The sequence below is a fragment of the Bos grunniens genome, chromosome 13 (assembly GCF_055505025.1).
Source record: "Bos grunniens cultivar Pamir isolate PY7600 chromosome 13, Bosgru_T2T1.0, whole genome shotgun sequence".
NCBI lineage: Eukaryota > Metazoa > Chordata > Mammalia > Artiodactyla > Bovidae > Bos > Bos grunniens.
The window spans coordinates 79,218,958-79,240,681 of NC_141177.1; the positions used below are offsets into that span (position 1 = coordinate 79,218,958).

Below are 21,724 nucleotides of genomic sequence, written 5' to 3' on the forward strand. Positions count from 1 at the left end.
ATGTACCTCTCCTCTTCATTATGGAGATTTGAAATGTCCATAAATTTTTAAAGCCCTTTTTCCAATCAGAGTCACTTACCCTTCTGACATCTTTAGATAGTCTTCCAAGAATACTTAATGATTCAGTGATAAGATTTACTGCTCCCTAAAAAAAGAATAACAAGGGCTAACAGGTACATTGCTTGCCTTTGTGTTCCGAGTTTGAATAGGTTGGAGTTGGGGCAGATGGACCTTTGATAATTCCATTTCTTCCTCCAAAACCTGTAATGCTGTGTTTTGATAAGAAACCAGCTTGGCGCCAGTTTCCTCTAGCTGGTTGGGCCTTGCCTAGTTGTGTGTTCCTGGGAAATTGAACCTCTATCCAGGACACTTAGTGGAAAGGCTTCTGCTGGGTGGTAACAGTGGTCTCTGCTGTATGAAAAAACTCCCTCCCACTGCAGAGTGGGCAAAGACCCACTCCTTAATCAGACTGACAAACTTCACAAGCTCCCGGTGGATCTGGCAAGTGGGTCACTGGATTTCTGGTCGTGCATCCTAATTTGTGAGACATTGGATAACAGACACGTGCTCTGAAGGCTAAGGATTTAATTTATCATCTGAAAATGTGGGCTATTACAAGCCTCTTTTCAAAAGCATTTTTTATTATTCAGAACGGTAGCATGTGTAGACTTTTGCTTAGCTCACATCAAAGTTCATTCTGTATCCCATCATTCTGTGAGAATCAGCAATTTACAAGTTTTCAGGAAATTGAGAAGCAATGAAACACAGAAACGTCTGATGCTCCACTGAACATGACTAAATCTCCTTAATTGCTTTGAAGGCAGTTGAGATTTTCACATTCCTCTGTGTAATCATTAAAAACAACACTTTTCACAGGGCTGGGCAGCAAACATAAAAGAATGGATGCACAGACAGACTGTCTTTTATTCTGTGGCACACTCTAGCCATTTATTGAGCAAAAGTCTCATAACTTTGTTCATTATTCAACCATTAAAACTATAGTTGCGGGCATGGGTGGTTGTTCAAGCTTTTCTATTATTATTGATCCATGTATAAGACTTTTTGGTTAAACCATTTACCTGAAGGGAACATTTTTTAATCCATTTTACTCATAAAGTTTTCCAAAGGAAACTTTTAGAAAAACCTTCCTAGTTTCTTTTCTCCTCTGATGTCCAACCTCATGGCTGTTGATACAATTACCAAGTATTAATCAGAACAGTACTGGTCTACTCACAGTGATTTATATACGCAAATTAGGAACTTCCAATTTATGTGACCCCAGGAATTGCCAGAAAACAACTTAGGTTTTTGGTCATTTAAGAAATATATTTTCCTAACTGATATCGCAGTCAATAGAAAATGTTCCTTTAAAGCTGGGTGAGTATTCTAGTATGTTGAACTGTATGAAATTGCCATTATTATGGGTCAAGATGGTCAAATATTGGCAGTTTCGTGTGGTCCACCCTAAAAGATAATATGACATGTGTTTTTAGACTATTATTTAAGGTTTGAGTCTAAAATGATTCTAAAAGGAGCAACTTGGATACTTTTTAAAAGGCGTTGCAATGGATTTGCTTATAAAAAAGAAGAAACAAAAAACAGATTTAGCTGTTGTATCCTGTTAGTATGGAGAAGGACGTCTAAGGGATTGTCACTGAAGTGATTTAATGAGCTCTAGGTGTGTCCTTTAAAAGCAACGTTATTCCTTTCCTCGACATTCAAAATGATATTTGAGAGAGAGACATTAAAGTGGATGATCACTGAGGAACTTTTCCCTATAGTGTTGATTTCAAGATACAAAAATATTTGTTTATAAATCTTTGTATTGATTTGAGGATATACAAAGATTGGGTAAATCTTTGTGTTGATATTTTATGCAGTAAGGTGGGCAGTTGTGCTGAACTTTTCAGTTTATTGTTGATTGCAAGATGCACAGACCCTGGTTCTGTGGGCAGTTAATACTGCTCAGATGCCATCCCAGTTTGAAAGGAGACTGACCTTTCTGTGCCCATATAATGGGGTTACAAGGAAGCATCAGACTCCAAGTGACTTTATTTAATATGACTTTCCACTGAATTTGAATGTTTACGAAGTAACTTCAACTCAAAATCTTGCCATTGTCAGCAGTTATTTGGCTCTTTAAACACCTATATTCTGCATTGGAATGCTATGCTGTATTTTTGAGCACAAACTAGCCATCTAAATTTTTGGACAATGGTAAAGCAAATATTTCTCTGATTTCACATTTCTAGAGCTATTCAAGATTCAGTAGTATTCACTTTCAAAATATACGTGCATAAATACTTCTTCAGCAGTAAAACATTTCATTCCAAGCTAATAAGTAAATGAGAATTATGCATCTAATGCTCCATGCTTATAAAGTACTACTTATCAGTGTCCAACTTTATTGCCACATTTTATTCTTAATGAATTAATATCAAATCAGCATCTTTCAATTTTTTCATATCTGTCTTTCATTAAACAAAAATGATTTATTCCATACCACCAGTGTGCTGGATACTGAGTAAAATGTTTTTTGTATATCTTATTGTCACAAACCTAAAAGTATCTACCCATTATCTACTCTCAGATATACAAAATCATATTGGAATATGATTGGAGGGCTGGGGTCCAGTCTTTTCTCTATCACTGTGTAAGAATTGCTGTGAAATGCGGACTGCAGGAATAACTAGATGTTTTAATTGCCACACTAGTATGGGCCAGATTTTGATAAAAGTCACCTGGGAATCTTGATAAAATGCTAATTCCAATTCAGAATTTTAGAATGGAGCTGGAGGTTTTGCATTTCTAACAGGCTTCCAGGTGATACTACTGATCCATAGGTCCCACCTGCATTGATTGAATTCACAGTCAGGTGGAGAGTTAATGCCTGCACTTTGAAATGGCTGGTTCAGTGGTAGAATTCTTGCCTCCCACAGGGGAGACCGGGACCAATTTCCAGCCAACATAGTATGCTCCCATTTCTTTGGGGGCTTCCCTGGTGGCTCACATGTAAAGAATCTGCCTGCAATGCAAGAGACCTGGGTTCAGTCCTTGAGCTGGGAAGAACTCCTGGAGAAGGAAATAGCTACCCACTCCAGGATTCTTTCATGGAGAATTCCATGGACAGAGGAGCCAGGTGGGCTATAGACCATGGGGTTGCAAAGAATTGGACACGGTTGAGCGACTAACACTTTGAAATGGGGTAACAGCTTTGAGAAGAGGTGTCGTGTGTTAACCATGTCCTACAGGGCACCAACAAACACAGGGCTCTAGGTGTAGGGGCTCCTGGAATTCACAGAATTAATCAGGAGCTGGGAGAGCGGGAAACTTTTCCAATGGTATTTTAGTTTTGTGGGACTATGCAGAGTAAGAACAAAGGAATAAGAGATGGTCAGAAATAGGACATGAGAGATGACATAAAGAAGAGACAAGTGGAAGCTGTGGAGCTCATGGGGAACGAACTTCACACCCTGTAAGGAGTGACTGTGGCAAATGAGTACTTAAAAAAAATAAAATGTTTACCTGAGAATACACCTTCTCATCATAGGGGTTTGGAATGCAAAAGTAGGAAGTCAAGAGATACTGGAATGACAGGCAGGTTTGGCATTAAAGTACAAAATGAAGCAGGGAAAAGGCTGACAGAGTTTTTTCAAGAGAACGTGCTGGTCATAACCACGATGACCCAGATGACCACAAAGGTGTGGTCACTCATCTGGAGCAGGACATCCTGGAGTGTAAAGTCAAATGGGCCTTAAGAAGCATTACTATGAGCAAAGCTAGTGCAGGTGGCAGAATTTCAGCTGAGCCATTTAAAATCCTAAAAGATGATGCTGTCAAAGTGTTGCACTCAATATGTCAGCAAATTTGGAAAACTCAGCAGTGGCCATAGGACTGGAAAAGGTCAGTTTTCATTCCAGTCCCAATAGCAAGCACCTTTTCCCGACAACCTAAAAGATGACTCTATACTTCAGATCAGATCAGTCGCTCAGTCGTGTCTGACTCTTTGCGACCCCATGAATTGCAGCACGCCAGGCCTCCCTGTCCATCACCAACTCCCGGAGTTCACTCAGACTCATGTCCATTGAGTCAGTGATGCCATCCAGCCATCTCATCCTCTGTCATCCTCTTCTCCTCTTGCCCCCAATCCCTCCCAGCATCAGAGTCTTTTCCAATGAGTCAACTCTTTGCATGAGGTGGCCAAAGTACTGGAGTTTCAGCTTTAGCATCATTCTTTCCAAAGAAATCCCAGGGCTGATCTCCTTCAGAATGGACTGGTTGGATCTCCTTGCAGTCCAGGGGACTCTCAGGAGTCTTCTCCAACACCACAGTTCAAAAGCATCAATTCTTTGGCGCTCAGCCTTCTTTACAGTCCAACTCTCACATCCATACATGACCACAGGAAAAACCATAGCCTTGACTCTATACTTGGACGTTACCAAATGGTCAATACTGAAATCAGATTATGTTCTTTTCAGCCAAAGATGGACAAGCTGTATACAGTCAGCAAAAGCAAGACCTGGAGCAGATTGTGGCTCACATCTGAGTCATTTTGCAAAATTCAGGCTTAAATTGAAGAAAGTAGGGAAAGCCGCGAGGCCATTCAGGTGTTACCTAAATTGAATCCCTTATGATTATACAGTGGAGGGTGAAGGATATGTTCAAGGGATTAGATCTGGTAGAGAGAATGCCTGAAGAACTATGGATGAAGACCATAATATTGTACAGGAGACAGTGACCAAAACCGTCCCAAAGAAAAAGAAATGCAAGAAGGCAAAGTGATGGTCTGAGGAGGCTTTAAGAATAGCTGAGGAAAGAAGAGAAGTGAAAGGCAAGGGAGAAAGGGAAAGATAAACCAAACTGAAAGCAGAGAAAAGGAGATTAAAGAAGGCCTTCTTAAATGACCAGTGCAAACAGAGGAAAACAGATCTCTTCAAGAAAATTGGAGGTATCAAGAGAACATTTCATGTAAGGATGAGCACAATAAAAGACAGAAACAATAAGGACCTAACAGAAGCAGAAGCAATTAATAAGAGGTGGCAAGAATACACAGAACTATATAAGAAAGGTCTTAATGATCACAGTGGTGTGGTCACTCACCTAGAGCAGGACATCCTGGACTGTGAAGTCAAATGGACCTTAAGAAGCATTACTATGAACAAAACTAGTGCAGGTGGCAGAATTTCAGCTGAGCCATTTAAAATCCTAAAAGATGATGCTGTTAAAGTGCCGCACTCAGTATGTCAGCAAATTTGGAAAACTCAGCAGTGGCCACAGGACTGGAAAAGGTCAGTTTTCATTCTAGTCCCAAAGAAGGACAACGCCAAAGAATGTTCAAATTACTGCACAATTGGTCTCATTTCACATGCTGGCAAGGTAATGCTCAAAATCCTCCAAGCTAGGCTTCAGCAGTACATGAACTGAGAATTTCCATATGTACAAGCTGGGATTAGAAAAGGCAGAAGAACCAGAAATCCAATTACATACATCTATTGGATCATGGAGAAAGAAAGGGAGTTCCAGAAAAAACATCTACTTCTGCTTCATTGACTATGCCAAAGCCTTTGACTGTGTGGATCACAACAAACTGTGGAAAATTCTTCAAGAGATGGGAATACCAGACCACCTTACCTGCCTCCTGAGAAATCTATATGCAGGTCAAGAAGCAACAATTAGAACCAGACGTGGAACAATGGAAGGGTTCAAAATTGGATAAGGAATATAGCAAGGCTGTATATTGTCATCCTGTTTATTTCACTTATATGCAGAGTACATCATGCAAAATGCTGGGCTGGATAAATCACAAGCTGGAATCAAGATTGCCAGTAGAAATACCAACTTGATATGCAGATAATACCACTCTGATGGCAGAAAGTGAAGGGGAACTAAAGAGCCTCTTGATGAAGGTGAGAGAGGAGATTAAAAAAGCTGGCTTAAAACTCAAACTAAAAATAAAAGAAACTAACATCATGGTATCCAGTCCTATCACTTCATGACAAATAGATGGGGAAAAAGTGGAAGCAGTGACAGATTTTATCTTCTTGGGCTCGAAAATCACTGTGGATGGTGACTTCAGCCATGAGATTAAAAGACCCTTGCTCCTTGGAAGAGAAGCTATGACTAAGCTAGACAATGTATTAAAAACATTACTGACAAAGGTCCATATAGTCAAAGCTATAGTTTTTCCAGTAATCATGTGCATAGTCATGTATGGATAGGAAAGTTGGACCATAAAGAAGACTGAATGCTGAAGAATTGATGCTTTTAAATTATGGTGCTGGAGAAGACTCTTGGGAGTCCTTTGGCCTTCAAAGGAGACCCAACCACTCAATCCTAAAGGAAATCAACCCTGAATATTCATTGGAAGGACTGTTGCTGAAGCTCCAATAGTTTGGTCTCCTGATCCAAACAGCTGACTTATTAGAGAAGGGCCTGGTGCTGGAAAAGATTGAAAGCAAAAGGAGAACAGCAGAGAATGAGATGGTTAAATATCATCACTGATTCAATGAACATGAATTTGAGCAAACTCTGAGAGATAGCCAAGGACAGAGGAGCCTGGTGTGCTGCAGTCAATGGGGTTGCAAAGAGTCAGACACAACTTATTGGCTAAACAACATCACACAGAACTATCAGGGTGAGTCTGACTCTTTGGCTCCTGGAGGGCAGACGTTTGCTCACCTGACAATGAGAATAGGAAGATTCTGAGATCAGGCACTCCCTAACTCTGGTTATCCATCAACCAGCCATTGGTTACTAGCATTGAGTTCATTTGTCCTGTAGCCACTTAATATTCAAAACGTTTTGCTGTGAGCAGCATCATCACCTGGGGCCTTGTTAGAAATGCAAATTCTTGGTCCCCATCCCAGTCCTACTGAGTCAGAATCTGCAGATTAGCAAGATCCCTAGGTGATTCCTAGGTACATTAAAGTCTGAGATGCACTGTTATAGCAAAAAGCAAGAGTCTAGGAGAAAGGTTCAATTGGCTGCTAGATTTTGATGGCAACACAGAGAAATGTGGGCGGGAGAAACTGACTTTTATTTATAGACTTACCAAAGAGAGGAGGCTCAGAGGACACAAGGAGGCTGGCTTCGCTAAACCAGAGCTGCAAATCTAAAGCTAATGCCTAGAGCAGAAAATAGCTCTTTGGATAACACTGTTAACTTGGGCACATCAGGCAGTTCACAGAATATTACCTCTCAGGGTCAGAATGCCTATACAGTTACTTTCCTGGCAGCATCAGTGACCACCCATCACCAGATCCAGAAGCGAAGAGGACTTGTTGCTCAATCCAACTTGGGTAGCCTTGCAACTCAGCCTAGGGAAGGTACATATAGGGAATTAATATTGTTTAAGAAACACACACACACACACACTGATCTTTCTCCTTTATCAGAATGTTTTAACTCCTTTGTAGAAAGGTGCGTCTTTAAGGACACAGCACTCATTACTTTAGACTGTAGTGTTAAGATCAAAAGTAGTTGAGGAAGAAGGAAGCTAACTCCTTACAACTCTTTCCTTCTTCCTCTGTTATGATACTAAGTACATTGCTGGGTTTGATTTACAGGCAGTATCAAACAGCATCTCCTGTGTTATACTCTGTACCAAAGCATATTTATTTAGCACAGGATTCTTGGCTTATTTGGGCAGTTCCTCTGGCCTTAGTTGGCATGTTTGTGGTCAACTGGTGGCTTGGCTGGGGGCTAGCTGTTCACAGTCACCTCTGTAGACCTCTTTGTTTAGGCCCTGTGCAGTCTCTCATCCTCTAGCAGGCTAGCTTGGGCTTTTTCATATGTCAGGAGTAGGGTTCAGGAGTAGGGTTCCAAGGGAATAGGCCTGGTATGTGATATCCCTGTGTTCCGGATTGGAACCAGCATGTGGTCACTTAGTGCATTCTATTGGCAAAATCACACAGCCAGCCCAGGCCCAAGGGGTAGGGAACTGACACAAAATGCTTTGACATCACACTGCTGGTGCTGTGAATACAGGGACGGGGAGAACTGTACCCATCTTTGCACAGGTCAAATGAACGGCTCGGAGGCTCCACAGGCAGGTGCCCTGCTCCACTCACATGGCTTCTCTAGCGCCATCTTGGCGTGCTCAGCACTGAACACTTCTGGGCATTTAACAAGAATCATACTGATTCATGTCAATGTATGGCAAAAATCACTACAATATTGTAAAGTAATTAGCCTCCAGTTAAAATAAATTAATTAATTTAAAAAAGATTACACTGCACAACATGTGGATTTGAAAAAAAAGAATCATAGAAACAATGTAATTCATTTTGTTTTGTTCCTTAAATCTCTGATCAGAATAAAAATTCTGTTAAAATGTGATGATTACAATACTCCCAGAGATTATCTGACTACCGGACTAGGAGAAACCTTTTTAAAATTGCATATATGACAACTTATAGGAGAAATCATGGTAGGAAAATTGGAAAACATGAAATTTGAATTTCTTTTTGAAAATAGGCCTTGTCTCACTTAATAAAAATTCTGAAAAAAAGTATGCCCAAACATATCTATTAAAAACATTCTTTATAAAGACAAATATTGTGAGACCAATAAAAATACAATTCTAAATTTAAAGAATGATTGTGGTGTATCCATATGACAGAATATTAAACATCTGTTATAAAGAAATTAGTGGAAAATATTTTATAATAAAAATATAACAAATATATAACACAAAGTATATTGTATTTTATGTGTTATAAAATGCTTAAATATATTATGCTACATGTATTTATCATATTACTTATATTTACATAATATATAAATACTTACAAAATTATATGTAACATTATTTGATGCAATATCTTATGTGAACATGAATAAACTTAAAACAGGGACTATGATTAAATATAAGGTTTGGCTCTATCTGAGCAGATGGAGTACAGTTACTGCATTTTTGCCTTTCTCTATTTTCCAGACATTCTGCAGTGTAAATATATGTTGTGCTTTAAAAAGATAACAGAAAGGAGGAAAGAATGGAGGAGGAAGGGAAGAAAGATCGTTTCTTATCTTTTCTATAGAGACTCTTCCTCTCCCATCACAGGTCGTGCTCTTGGTCATTTAACTCATGGGCTTAACTTCTAATAGTACCACAGCAGTTACCCAGAAAGTTCCATGTTCAGTGGCTCAATAGCCTTCACAGTTATGGAATTCTGCTCTCCTGGAAATTGTCATTGGGAAGAGCATACAGGTTTCAGTCATGAGAACAGCAGATATATGGGCACAGGGGCCTAATGTGACTTTACTGGAAAAGCTGAATATCAAGGACAGTCTTGAAGAAGAAGTTGTCTTGGTGGAAGTGGAGGACAGTGAGAGGGACAAGGATGCTCACCTTATCTCGGGAAGCCATGTGATAAAAGGGAAAGGACGCAGATGGCCTGGGGTTGGGGGAGGTGGGGAGACAGAATCTGCTGACTCAGGTTCGCACGTCTGCCAGTAATGATGGAGCGGGTGTTTGGAGATGACTGTCAAGAAGGAATCAGAAGGTGGTTTCTAGTCATTATTATACTATAACTGCCCCTTGAGCAGATATGCAAGGGAGAAACATCAGTTTCATCACTTTTTGTCATTATTTTTAATCTCAGTCAAGAGATCTCCCTTTCCTTCTTTTTCTTCCTTTCTGTTTTCCTCTTTTTTCTTCCTCTTAGTTTTCCTTCTTTCTCCTCCTCTTCTGTCTCTTCCTTCTCACCTCCCATGTCATTGCCAATCTCCAGCACAAGGACTAATCTCCAAATTGATGGACATGTACCCGCCCATCATCCTCTGCCTTCCTCTAATAGTTAACAGTCATCCCTATCCACTCCTACCTCCGTCTTCTCTTTTAAATCATTTACAATCTCTCCACTTGGGACTTCTTTTCTTCCTCATTTATAAACATGGGATGTCAGAGACTTTCTTCAGGCTGGCTCATTTAAATATTAAAACATTTCAGCAGTGCACAACTGCCTTTAAATTTCAGCTTTCATGGCTTGTGCTTTTACTAAATTAATAGTCAGCACTTCCATAGCACTTGTGATTTTCAAAGCAGTCCACAAACATTAATTAATGCTAATGCTACCCTAAGAGAATGCTGTAACTAGCTAACTGACTGAACTTTATCTCAAATTATTTGTAAATGGTTTTCAACTTGGGAGGGAAATTGCAGAGGATGGGGAAGTGTGTATAGTGTTTGCTATCATTTACTGCCTCCTAAAAGTAATGATGCAGCAAATTGAAGTGAATCATCCTCAAAAGGATATTAAGGTTTGATCCACCTGGAATTAATCATCTCTAAGAATTCCCTGTTGCCTAAACTGCATCGACCAAAGCAATGCTTGGAATAAACATCTAGAGACAAAAAGTAGTTCATAATCTGGCCATCTTTTCTCTTTTTATTTACATTAATTGGAATCTTAAGGTTTTAATCACTTTGATTCTTTGCTTATCACGCTTTGCAAAATAAAAAGTTGAACAGAATAAAAATAATGGTTTGCCCTGCAGTCAATCAATGCGTAAGTATTTAATGCCTACTAAGTGTCACACATACTTCCATGGGAACGGTGAAAGCCAAAAAAATAACAACCCATTGTGTTTGCCTTAGAGTAGCTTTCAATTTAGTCTTGAAATCAAGCTAATACACAAAAATGAATAGGCCTTGGGTCCACAATGCAGTCAGGAAAAAATAGAAATCCTTATGGAATGGAGGAACTGGGTGGGGTTTCAAAGAAGAGTTAGACATGGAGTTAGTGTTATTAGGTGAATTGGGTTTGGAACCACTCTGAAATATCAAGGGAGCCCCTACACATTCTTGAGCAGGAGGTAGGGACACTAAAGAACTATTTTCTGCTGAGTCATAAGCAGGGCGTCAGCTCAAGGACTCAGTGGGAGGGAGGGATGGAGGGAAAGTGACCCGAGAAGAGTCCTGTGATTTGAAGGTGTACTTTGGACTCAGGTGAAAGTGGAAGTCGCTCAGTCATATCTGACTCTTTGAGACCCCATGGACTATACAGTCCATGGAATTTTCTAGGCCAGAATACTGGAGTGGGTAGCCTTTCCCTTCTCCAGAGGATCTTCCCAACCCAGGGATTGAACCCAGGTCTCCCACATTGTAGGCAGATTCTTTACCAGCTGAGCCACAAGGGAAGCCCTCAGGTGAACAGGGATTCAAATCCTACTCCTTTGTAGATGGATGACCTTGAGAATATTGTATCCACCTTGAGCTTCTGTTTCCTCATCTGTAAAGGGGGATAATGATAACTGGATTTAAATGAGATAGTATAGGAAAAGTGCTATATTTGATTCCAGATGATGGCCTGATAGAAACTTGTAACAAATGATAGAAATCTATCATTTTTTATTTTCCTCTTGATCAAAAAATGAAGCACTTTTCCATCTATGTCCTAGCTGTGTGTTCTTCTTCACAATGAAATAAAAGTCTTAAGGCTTGCATTTCTATTTCCTGGGGTATGTCAGTCTGCTCTAACTGACTATATTATCAGAGCAAAAAGAAATACCCAAGTGTATTTAAAAGCAGAACCTGTTCACATTTATTACTGAGCTGACAAGAAAGCAAATAGCCTTTGGGAGCTAAGACTTGATAAAGGCAGGAATCCAGGAGGTCAAAGGAAGGGAGGGGGTGATTTCCAAAAAGCATCCATAGACCCAATGTGATATGGAGCTCGAGTTTTCATAGCTTCCTGGGTGTGCAGGAGTTAGGTGATGCAGTCTTCAGCCCGCACCCCACCACCTGGCAATGTTTCAGGAGGCCCCCCTGCCACTCAACCACAAAGGACTGTCCCTAGCTGTAAGGGTACACTCGGAGTAAATCTGTCCTACCTCCTGCTTCCTTATGCAAGGAAGTGTTCTCTCCTGAACCTTGGCTCTGGGTGGAAGGGAAAAAAGTTGTCTTTGAGCATTCATAGCCAGTGCACACCTGAGTTCAAATCTTGAATTAATTTGGTTTATGTGCTCCAAAAAAGCTTTCAGCTGAGAATTTCATATGAAGTGTGGTGATGCCTCCAGGTACCTGACAGGAAACAAAGCCCACCAGTCCAAACCCTCCTTAGACCAGCCTTTATCAAATTCTGCTGTGCCTAGGGTTATGATTAAAATGCAGATTCTCATTCAGTAGGTCTGGGGCTTAAGATTCTGCAAGTTCACAGTCTCTAAGGTGAAGCAGATACTGCTGGTCCATGGATCACACTCTGACTAAGCTAAAAAGCCAGGCTTCAACTCAGGTCTCAAAGAAGGGCCACAGAAAACATCTCAAGGATGTGGAATCACAATATATGAATTTACAAGACAAAAGGAAGCAAAATCCAGCAGGAACAAGAGAGATAATTAGACCAGCCAAGATTTCAGATATTAGAATTATCCAACTCAGAATATAAAATGAATGTTCCATGCATTTTAATAATTTATGAGACCAAAAATGAGAGCAAGGGGAAAAAAATTTATATGAATATCTGATAAGGTCTAGCAAAGTGGAAAAGAACTTTTAGACATTAAAAATATAGACTTTATAAATTTTATAAATTAATGGATGGGTTCAATAACATTAAATTCAGCCAAAAAGGAAATTATTATTTTTCACTGTAATATAGATTTAAAGAATGTATTTAGAATGACATAAAAAGACAATGGAGTAGAGAAAATATTTGAAGATACGTTGCTAGAGAATTCTCTAGAACTAAAAATTAAAAGTTTCAGGGTCAGGATGTCCAACAAATTTGAAACAGAATAACATAAAGCAAATCCATGCCAATGAGAAAATATTCAAAGTTATTTAGTGAATAATAAAAATTACCCCCTTCCACCTCCTAAAGACAATTGCCAACTTAACAGTAAAAGTAATGGAAACCAGGAGATAATAAAAGCATATTTTCAATAATTTGGGGGAAAATAATACCTGACCTAGAATTTCCCATCCAAACAAATCAAAGCTCAGCTGTTTTCTTCATAATGAAAACAGCTTTTTCAAAAGTATAAAAACATAGTTTATAACCAATAGAGTATCCCTAAAGGAAATTCTAGACAATGTATTTCAAACAGAGGAAAATGATTCCAGATAGAAATTTTATGAGGCAAGGAGGAGTAATTAGAAAAAACAGTCTTTTTAAGGAAAAGAGAGGCAGGGATTTTGGATTTATCACATTTAATATCCTTGTACTTGAGATTTTTTAAATTTATTTTTTATTGCTCACCAGCGTTATTTTTTTTAATATACCACTTATTTTGTTGCAGTTGTCAAAAGATTGTATTTAGATCTCATAGTGCTTTCATTAAATTTTTACAATAGTAAATAGTTTGAATTCAATAAGTATTATTGGTCCTTGTGTACTGATCAATGCATGTTATCCATTGAACCATTTCATAGACTTTCAGTTTGTTTTATGTGTAGCAAAGATGCTGGTAAACTTTGAGTTTGATAAGTGAATTCTCATTTTCAGGTTTTAGGGAGACCAACCAAAGGAGTGAGGCAGAAGGTATAGCTTTGAAGCTAGTGGAAACAAAGGGGGGAAAAATCAACCTAAACAAAGTCAGAAAGGAAAGATGAAATAGCATAGAAAAAGTGGCCTGCACTAAACGCACACACAATGGAATGGAAATAAATAAACCTAAATATAATAGTAGACATTGGTGTACGTATAATCAACTTTAGTGGATAAAAATTGATTACGTGTTTCAGACAGAGATTGTCAGATGTGAGAAGAAAGGTAAACATCTGAGCGGTCCCTGTGATTCTAGCATCACCTGGGAAATTGTTGGAAATACAAATTCTTGAATCCACCCTAGACCATCAGCTTCTGTGGCAGTAGGGGCTTTAACATGCCCTTTGACAACCACTGCTCCAGCTATATGATCTTTACAAAAGCCATGTTAAGACATGGCTAGAAACCCCTGAAAGGATGATTGTAAAAAAAAAAAAAAATACACAAATGGTCACATTGTGTTCCGTGCAGCAGTTGCAGATCAGCCATCTAATATATTTGTCAAAAGTGCTGATTCCAGGGCTTCACCCTACATCTGATTATCAGTCTTTGGTTGTCCCTATGATTTATCATTTTAATGTTTGCTATGTACCCCAAAGTGTAAGAGCCACTATACACCCAAGGGAAGTAGAAAGTCTTTGAATTCCTTGGCTGAATAGGGGTCTGAGTATCAATGAGAAAAGCAAGAGAAGCACCAGGAATAGTGTGTGGGGAGGGGCCTGTGTGAAAGGGAGTAGCCAGTGGACAATTACCTGACATGTGGAATGTAAAAGAATTTCATGAACAGTAATACCAAATATCCCATATGGGTTGTTTCCTTGGCTACAATATACCCTCAAATGGATCCTTCTAAATCCTGAATGAAATCCACCACACACAGACATGCATTGTGGTGCTTTTTGTTTTTGTGATTATTTCTTGAATGTCTACTGCTATACAGAATGATAAACCAGTCTTCCTTGGCAGATGTGGGAGCTCAAAGGGGCTATGTTAAGACACGATGGTGCCTCCCTGGTCTTTTCATGTGTCTTGGGAGAAGACAGTGATATCCCATCAAGGATAAACTGGGAATGTGAGCAAACTTACCAAGCTCTAAAGAGTCAGGGACACCCCAGGTGACATCTGGCTCCATAATCCTCATGCCAATTCTGGTAACACAGAGCAAAAGTTCAATATTGCTTGTTGACTTGCCTTGACCAAGTCTTGATCTTCATTTCTGAAAAGGATATGCAATTTTAGGTCTAGACATGTGAATTCTCACCCACTCCAGTACTCTTGCCTGGGAAATCTCATGGACGGAGGAGGCTGGTAGGCTGCAGTCCATGGGGTCGCTAAGAATCGCATGACTAAGCGACTTCTCTTTCACTTTTCACTTTCATGCATTGGAGAAGGAAATGGCAACCCACTCCAGTATTCTTGCCTGGAGAATCCCAGGGACGGGGGAGCCTGGTGGGCTGCCGTCTATGGGGTCACACAGAGTCAAGCAACTTAGCAGCAGCAGCATGTGAATTCTCTGACAACAATGAGAATGATGCTCACTTTCTATGGCTGGTGAGAGAACCTGATCACACCCTTGAAATATATGCCTTATCTCATATCACTGGGGCTGTGTTTCTTACAACCAACCACCTCAGGACCAACTCTATCTTTACTGTTATCCATCTTCAGGTTATTCAAGGATTCAAGCACAAAGCAAAACTTATACTGTGTCCTAAATCTGTCAGCAGCAAGTGTTAAGCAACACAAAGTACTAGATAAACAACTTAGAGTAATAACTTGGATTTAAGATGCTGTTAGAAAAAGTTATGATGTAGTCAGGACGTATTCAGCCTGTTTGCTGAGTAAAACCTTTTCTTTTTTTTCCTGTGTGGAAGGAAAATGAGGTCAGTTTTTCTCCTTCCTGGGAAATAGAAAAATAAGATAGAATTTGAATTTCAGATTTCATACTTGAAGGACCTCAAATCCTTGGCAAAAATGTGTATTACTGGGCAGCATTATAGGGAACAAAATACAAACTATAGAGGTACAGCTACTGTTTAATATTTGTTGTTGTGACAAATATGTGACCCCATGGACCCCATGGACCACAGCATGCCAGGCTCTTCTGTCCTCAGCTATCTCCTGGAGTTTGCTTAGATTCATATCCATTGAATTAGTGATACTATCCAACCATCTCACCCTCTGCCGCTCCCTTCTCATTTTGCTTTCAGTGAGGGTCTTTTCCAGTGAGTCAGCTCTTTGCATAAGGTGGCCAAAGTATTAGAACTTCAGCATCAGTCCTTCCAATGAATATTCAGGGTTGATTTCCTTTCGGATTGACTGGTTTGATCTTCTTGTAGTTCATAGGACTCTCAAGAGTCTTCTGCTGCTGCTGCTGCTAAGTCACTTCAGTTGTGTCTGACTCTATGTGACCCCATAGACGGCAGCCCACCAGGCTCCCCTGTCCCTGGGATTCTCCAGGCAAGAACACTGGAGTGGGTTGCCATTTCCTTCTCCAACGCTTGAAAGTGAAAAGTGAAAGTGAAGACGCTCAGTCATATCCGACTCTTAGCAACCCCATGGACTGCAGCCTACCAGGCTCCTCTGTCCGTGGGATTTTCCAGGCAAGAGTACTGGAGTGGGTTGCCATTGCCTTCTCCGCAAGAGTCTTCTCCAACACCACAAGTCGAAAACACCAGTTCTTTGGGACTCAGCCTTCTTTATGGTTGTACTCTCAAGGATAAATTTATTTCCAGTGTTGCCCTTGAGGATGGAGCATATTTTATTGAGGATTAATCCAAATTCAGAAGTTAAACTTTAGTATAACCCCAAATTTGAATAAATAGTTATCATGAAAATTGGACAGATATGACTTTGCTTATTTTACTTGTTAAATATCTGGAGTGTGCCAGATCTTTAAAATGTAGAGAGCAAAAAAACAGAACAAAGCAGTGCAGCTCTTAATTCTATATTCTCAGCCATTGCACATCCTGTGAAATCTCAAAGTTCACCCCATAATTTCTGTTAGTCCTTAAAAGCTTACCATGTCTTTTGTTTCTGAGCTTCCGTTTTTATCTATAGTGTTTACACCTCTTGCCATGCTGACCCCCAAAGTAAAAGTCATCTCCTCTTGATTTCCAGAAGATACTGCAATAAAAAAGAAAGCTATGCAAAAATGTACTGTAGCAGATCATGTGTATTGTTTTACTCATGATTTGGGATCCTTGGAGAGGTTACAGTTCACACTGTCTGTTAGGAACCTGTGGGTCATTAACAACCTTTATTGGTTTCTCTGCCTTCCTATCTCACTGCAGATACCGCATGCCTCCTGGGTCAGCTCCTAAAGAAACTGTGTGTGTGTGAAAGCTGCTCAGTCATGTCCGAGTCTTTGCAACCCTACAGGCTTTAGCCCGCCAGGCTTCTCTGACCATGGGATTCTCCAGACAAGAATACTGAAGTGGGTTGCTGTTTCCTTCTCCAGGGATCAAACCCAGGTCTCCTACCTTGCAGGCAGATTCTTTACCCTCTGAGCCACCATGGCCTGGTCCCCAATTCTGTCATAGGTTCTGCTTCTGGAAGATCCAATTAAAGACAATAAAGACAATTGGCACCCCATTTCATAGGGAGCTACTGTAAGTCACGTGGTTTTGTGAACTACATGAGGTAATTTGTGTAAGACACATGAAGAGTGGCATTTAGTAAGGCCTCAGTAAAATATCTGGGATTCATGGAAGTCTCTAGAATGACTCAGTTCCTTCACTTTCCATCCTGTCAATCTCCATTCAAGATTCAAGCTTGGGGTCGAGCCTGTGATTGGACTGAAGGGTGTCAGTTGGCCCTGCTGTGGTCAGGGTTGTGCCCCATGAGGACGATGTGGAGGTAGGAACAGGACAGTGTCCCTAAGGAAGGGGCAGCCGGGGTTGCCTGACCTTCCCCTGGAGTTCTAAGCCCTGTTCTATGTATGAGGTAATGGAGACTCAGAAAGATACTGTTGTTGTTGTTGTTCAGTGGCTTAGTGCTGTCCAACTTTTTGTGACCCCATGGACTGAAGCACACCAGGCTTCCCTGTCCTTCACCATCTCTCAGCATTTATTCAAACTCACATCCATTGAGTCAGTGATGCCAGCCAACCATCTCATCCTCTGTCATCCCCTTTCCCCCCTGCTTTCAATCTTTACCAGCATCAGGGTCTTTTCTAATGAATCAGTTCTTCCCATCAGGTGGCCAAAGTGTTGGAGCTTCAACTTCAGCATCAGTCCTTCCAAAGAATATCCAGGGTTGATTTCCTTTAGGATGGACTAGCTTGATCTCTTTGCTGTCCAAGGGACTCTCAAGAGTCTTCTCCAACACCAGAGTTCAAAGGCATCAATTCTTCAGTGCTCTCCTTCTTTAGGTCCAACTCTCACATCCATACGTGACTATTGGAAAGACCATAGCCTTGACTATATGGACTTTTGCTGGCAAAGTGACGTCCCTGCTTTTTTAATATGCTGTCTAGGTTTGTCATAGCTTTCCTTTCAAGAAGTAAGTGTTCATGGCTGAAGTCACTGTCCACAGTGATTTTGGAGCCCAAGAAAATAAAATCTGTCACTGCTTCCACTTTTTTCTCTTCTATTTTCCCTGAATTGATGGGACCAGATGCCATGATTTTCGTTTTTTGAATGTTGAGTTTTAAGCCAGCTTTTTCACTCTCTTCTTTCCCCTTCATCAAGAGACTCTTTAGCTTCTCTTTGCTTTCTGCCATTAGGATAGTATCCTGGGATTTACCAAAATCACACAGCCAACTAGTAGAGCAGACACTGTATCCATATCCTTTAATTCTAGACCCTTCTACAATGTTTGTGAGAGGAAAAAAGCACTGATCATGTTTTGGCAATAACTTCACATGTGAGCCTGAAAATGTACTTAATGTACCAATCCTCAAATTGCTGGCATAGTGAAATTATTTCTTATTTGTGGTCTTTCGCTTCATATGAGTTGCAGAGAAAATAAGCTATTGATTTTCCAAATCTTCTGCAAGTTATTGATGAAAAGTAAGTACTGAGATTTCCAGCTGGGCTCTAAAATGTCGACAGCAGCAAACATTTCAGTGATGCTCCTGTGAGTTTGGAGAAAGAATGTTAAAAGGTCACTACGTCTGTGTCAAGACAAATTGAATGAACTGGAAGCAAGAAGGAAAAAAGAGCTGCATTCTGGGGGCAAAGAAAAATAATTTTTGTTGTTGTTCAGTCACTGAGTTGTTTCCGACTCTGCAACCCCATGGACTGCAGCATACCAGGCTTCGCTGTCCTTCATTATTTCCTGGAGCTTTCTCAGATTCATGTCCATTGAGTCAGTGATGCTGTCTAACCCTCTCATCCCCTGCTGCCTGCTTTTTCTTTTGCCTTCAGTCTTTCCCAGCATCAGGGTCTTTTCCAGTGGGTTGGCTCTTTGCATCAGGTGGTCAAAATACAGCATTATAATGAAATGTATTTAAATTCCAGCCACAGGAAGAAAAATCTGGCTTGCAGCAACCAGTCAAAGTCCATTTTATTATTATTATTTTCGTATGGGAAACCATGGACTACTTAAGACAAAGAAATAGTCCCAGTGAGCAATGGGAATCAGACCAGCAGGTCCAATTATAACCCAAAGGCATGGTTTGCCAGTTATGTGCTGTGGAAAAAAGACTTTTGGGTCTCCATAAATTACCCCAAATATCCCCATTCTTGACAGTACCACCAGTCAAGGGGTTATCTTTGACCTCAGAGGAGAGCAATACTAATGTAAAAAGATCTTTAGCCTATTGAGGGAATAGGCACTATATATAAATCTCAATATAGTCTCAGAAATAACTTCTAGCACATAAAAACTTTCTAGATTTCAAGAACAAATGTCACCATCTGAGGTGAAATTACATATTTCTGTGGCTCGGTGCAGTGTAGGAACATTTTTAGAATAAACTGTGGGGCTATGACCCCATTTCACAACCTACCCACAATAAATTTACCTTGTAAATTCACCCAAACAGCAACAGCTACTAAAATTCCTTAGAGAGACAGATAAAGTGACCTTCTTTAGTAACCGGATGCTATTATTTTTAGGATATGTTTTACAGAACAATTTTCTGTGTTTTTGCAATAAAGAAAATTATTTTGACCTTTGTACACCTAAGTTTGTTTAAAAAACACACAACCCTCCTATTTCTAGCTATAAACCAGACTTGGAGAGAACTTTTGGCTGTGGTTCTTCTTTGGGTTGACTTGGCAGTGAATATATTGTTTTGATCCATGTTTAATCTGGACAGTCACCATTTTTTTGCATTCACTGAGATTTCAGATGATTATGTATGCCTCTTTTTAAGCAAAGGATAGCTAAATGCATCTCATTCTTCTTAGAGATGAGGAAGAAAACTAAAAAACAGTAAAGCAAGACCTTAATTAACTCAATTATTGGAGAGATTTATATTTAGATTTGAGACTAAACAAAGTCAATCAGGAAATCCTTTTTTTTCCTCCAAACATTTTTAAATTAAAAAATGACATAAAAATATTGTGATGACACACTCAGTTCCGTTCTGTTCAGTCGCTCAGTCGTGTCCGACTCTTTGCGACCCCATGAATTGCAGCATGCCAGGCCTCCCTGTCCATCACCAACTCCCGGAGTTCACCCAGACTCACATCCGTCGAGTCAGTGATGCCATCCATCCATCTCATCCTCCGTCGTCCCCTTCTCCTCCTGCCCCCAATCCCTCCCAGCATCAGAGTCTTTTCCAATGAGTCAACTCTTCACATGAGGTGGCCAAAGTACTGGAGTTTCAGCTTTAGCATCATTCTTTCCAAAGAAATCCCAGGGCTCATCTCCTTCAGAGTGGACAGGTTGGATCTCCTTGCAGTCCAAGGGACTCTCAAGAGTCTTCTCCAACACCACAGTTCAAAGGCATCAATTCTTCAGCACTCAGCCTTCTTCACAGTCCAACTCTCACATCCATACATGACCACAGGAAAAACCATAGCCTTGACTAGATGAACCTTTGTTGGCAAAGTAATGTCTCTGCTTTTGAATACGCTATCTAGGTTGGTCATAACTTTCCTTCCAAGGAGTAAGCATCTTTTAATTTCATGGCTGCAGTCACCATCTGCAGTGATTTTGGAGCCCAGAAAAATAAAGTCTGACAATGTTTCCACTGTTTCCCCATCTATTTCCCATGAAGTGATGGGACCAGATGCCATGATCTTCGTTTTCTGAATGTTGAGCTTTAAGCCAACTTTTTCATTCTCCTCTTTTACTTTCATCAAGAGGCTTTTTAGTTCCTCTTCACTTTCTGCCATAATGGTGGTGTCATCTGCATATCTGAGGTTATTGATATTTCTCCCGGCAATCTTGATTCCAGCTTGTGCTTCTTCCAGTCCAGCGTTTCTCATGATGTACTCTGCATATAAGTCAGATAAGCAGGGTGACAATATACAGCCTTGATGTACTCCTTTTCCTATTTGGAACCAGTCTGTTGTTCCATGTCAAGTTCTAACTGTTGCTTCCTGACCTGCATACAAATTTCTCAAGAGGCAGATCAGGTGGTCTGGTATTCCCATCTCTTGAAGAATTTTCCACAGTTTATTGTGATCCACACAGTCAAAGGCTTTGGCATAGTCAATAAAGCAGAAATAGATGTTTTTCTGGAACTTTCTTGCTTTTTCCATGATCCAGAGAATGTTAGCAATTTGATCTCTGGTTCCTCTGCCTTTTCTAAAACCAGCTTGAACATCAGGAAGTTCACGGTTCACATATTGCTGAAGCCTGGCTTGGAGAATTTTGAGCATTACTTTACTAGTGTGTGAGATGAGTGCAATTGTGTGGTGGTTTGAGCATTCTTTGGCATTGCCTTTCTTTGGGATTGGAATGAAAAGTGACCTTTTCCAGTCCTGTGGCCACTGCTGAGTTTTCCAAATTTGCTGGCATATTGAGTGCAGCACTTTCACAGCATCATCTTTCAGGATTTGAAATAGGTCAACTGGAATTCCATCACCTCCACTAGCTTTGTTTGTACTAGACTCTCCTTTTAATATAGTGCAGGATGGCAGGTAAAAGCAAATGGGTTTGGACTTAATTTATACTTTAAAATTTTTATTGGAATAGAGTTGATTTACCATGTGGTGTTAGTTTCAGGTGTACAGTGCAGTGATTCGGTTCTACTTATACATATACCCAGTCTGTTAAAGATTCTTTTCTCATAGAATATTACAGAGTATTATGTAGAGTTCCCTGTGCTCCACAGTAGG

General features: G+C 40.2%; 1 long non-coding RNA gene across 2 annotated transcripts in view; it reads left to right on the top strand.

Annotated features, from left to right (window-relative positions):
- LOC147361281 (uncharacterized) overlaps positions 1 to 21,724 on the top strand; it is a 264,942-nt gene that overhangs the window by 1,049 nt on the left and 242,169 nt on the right. The window lies entirely within an intron of this gene.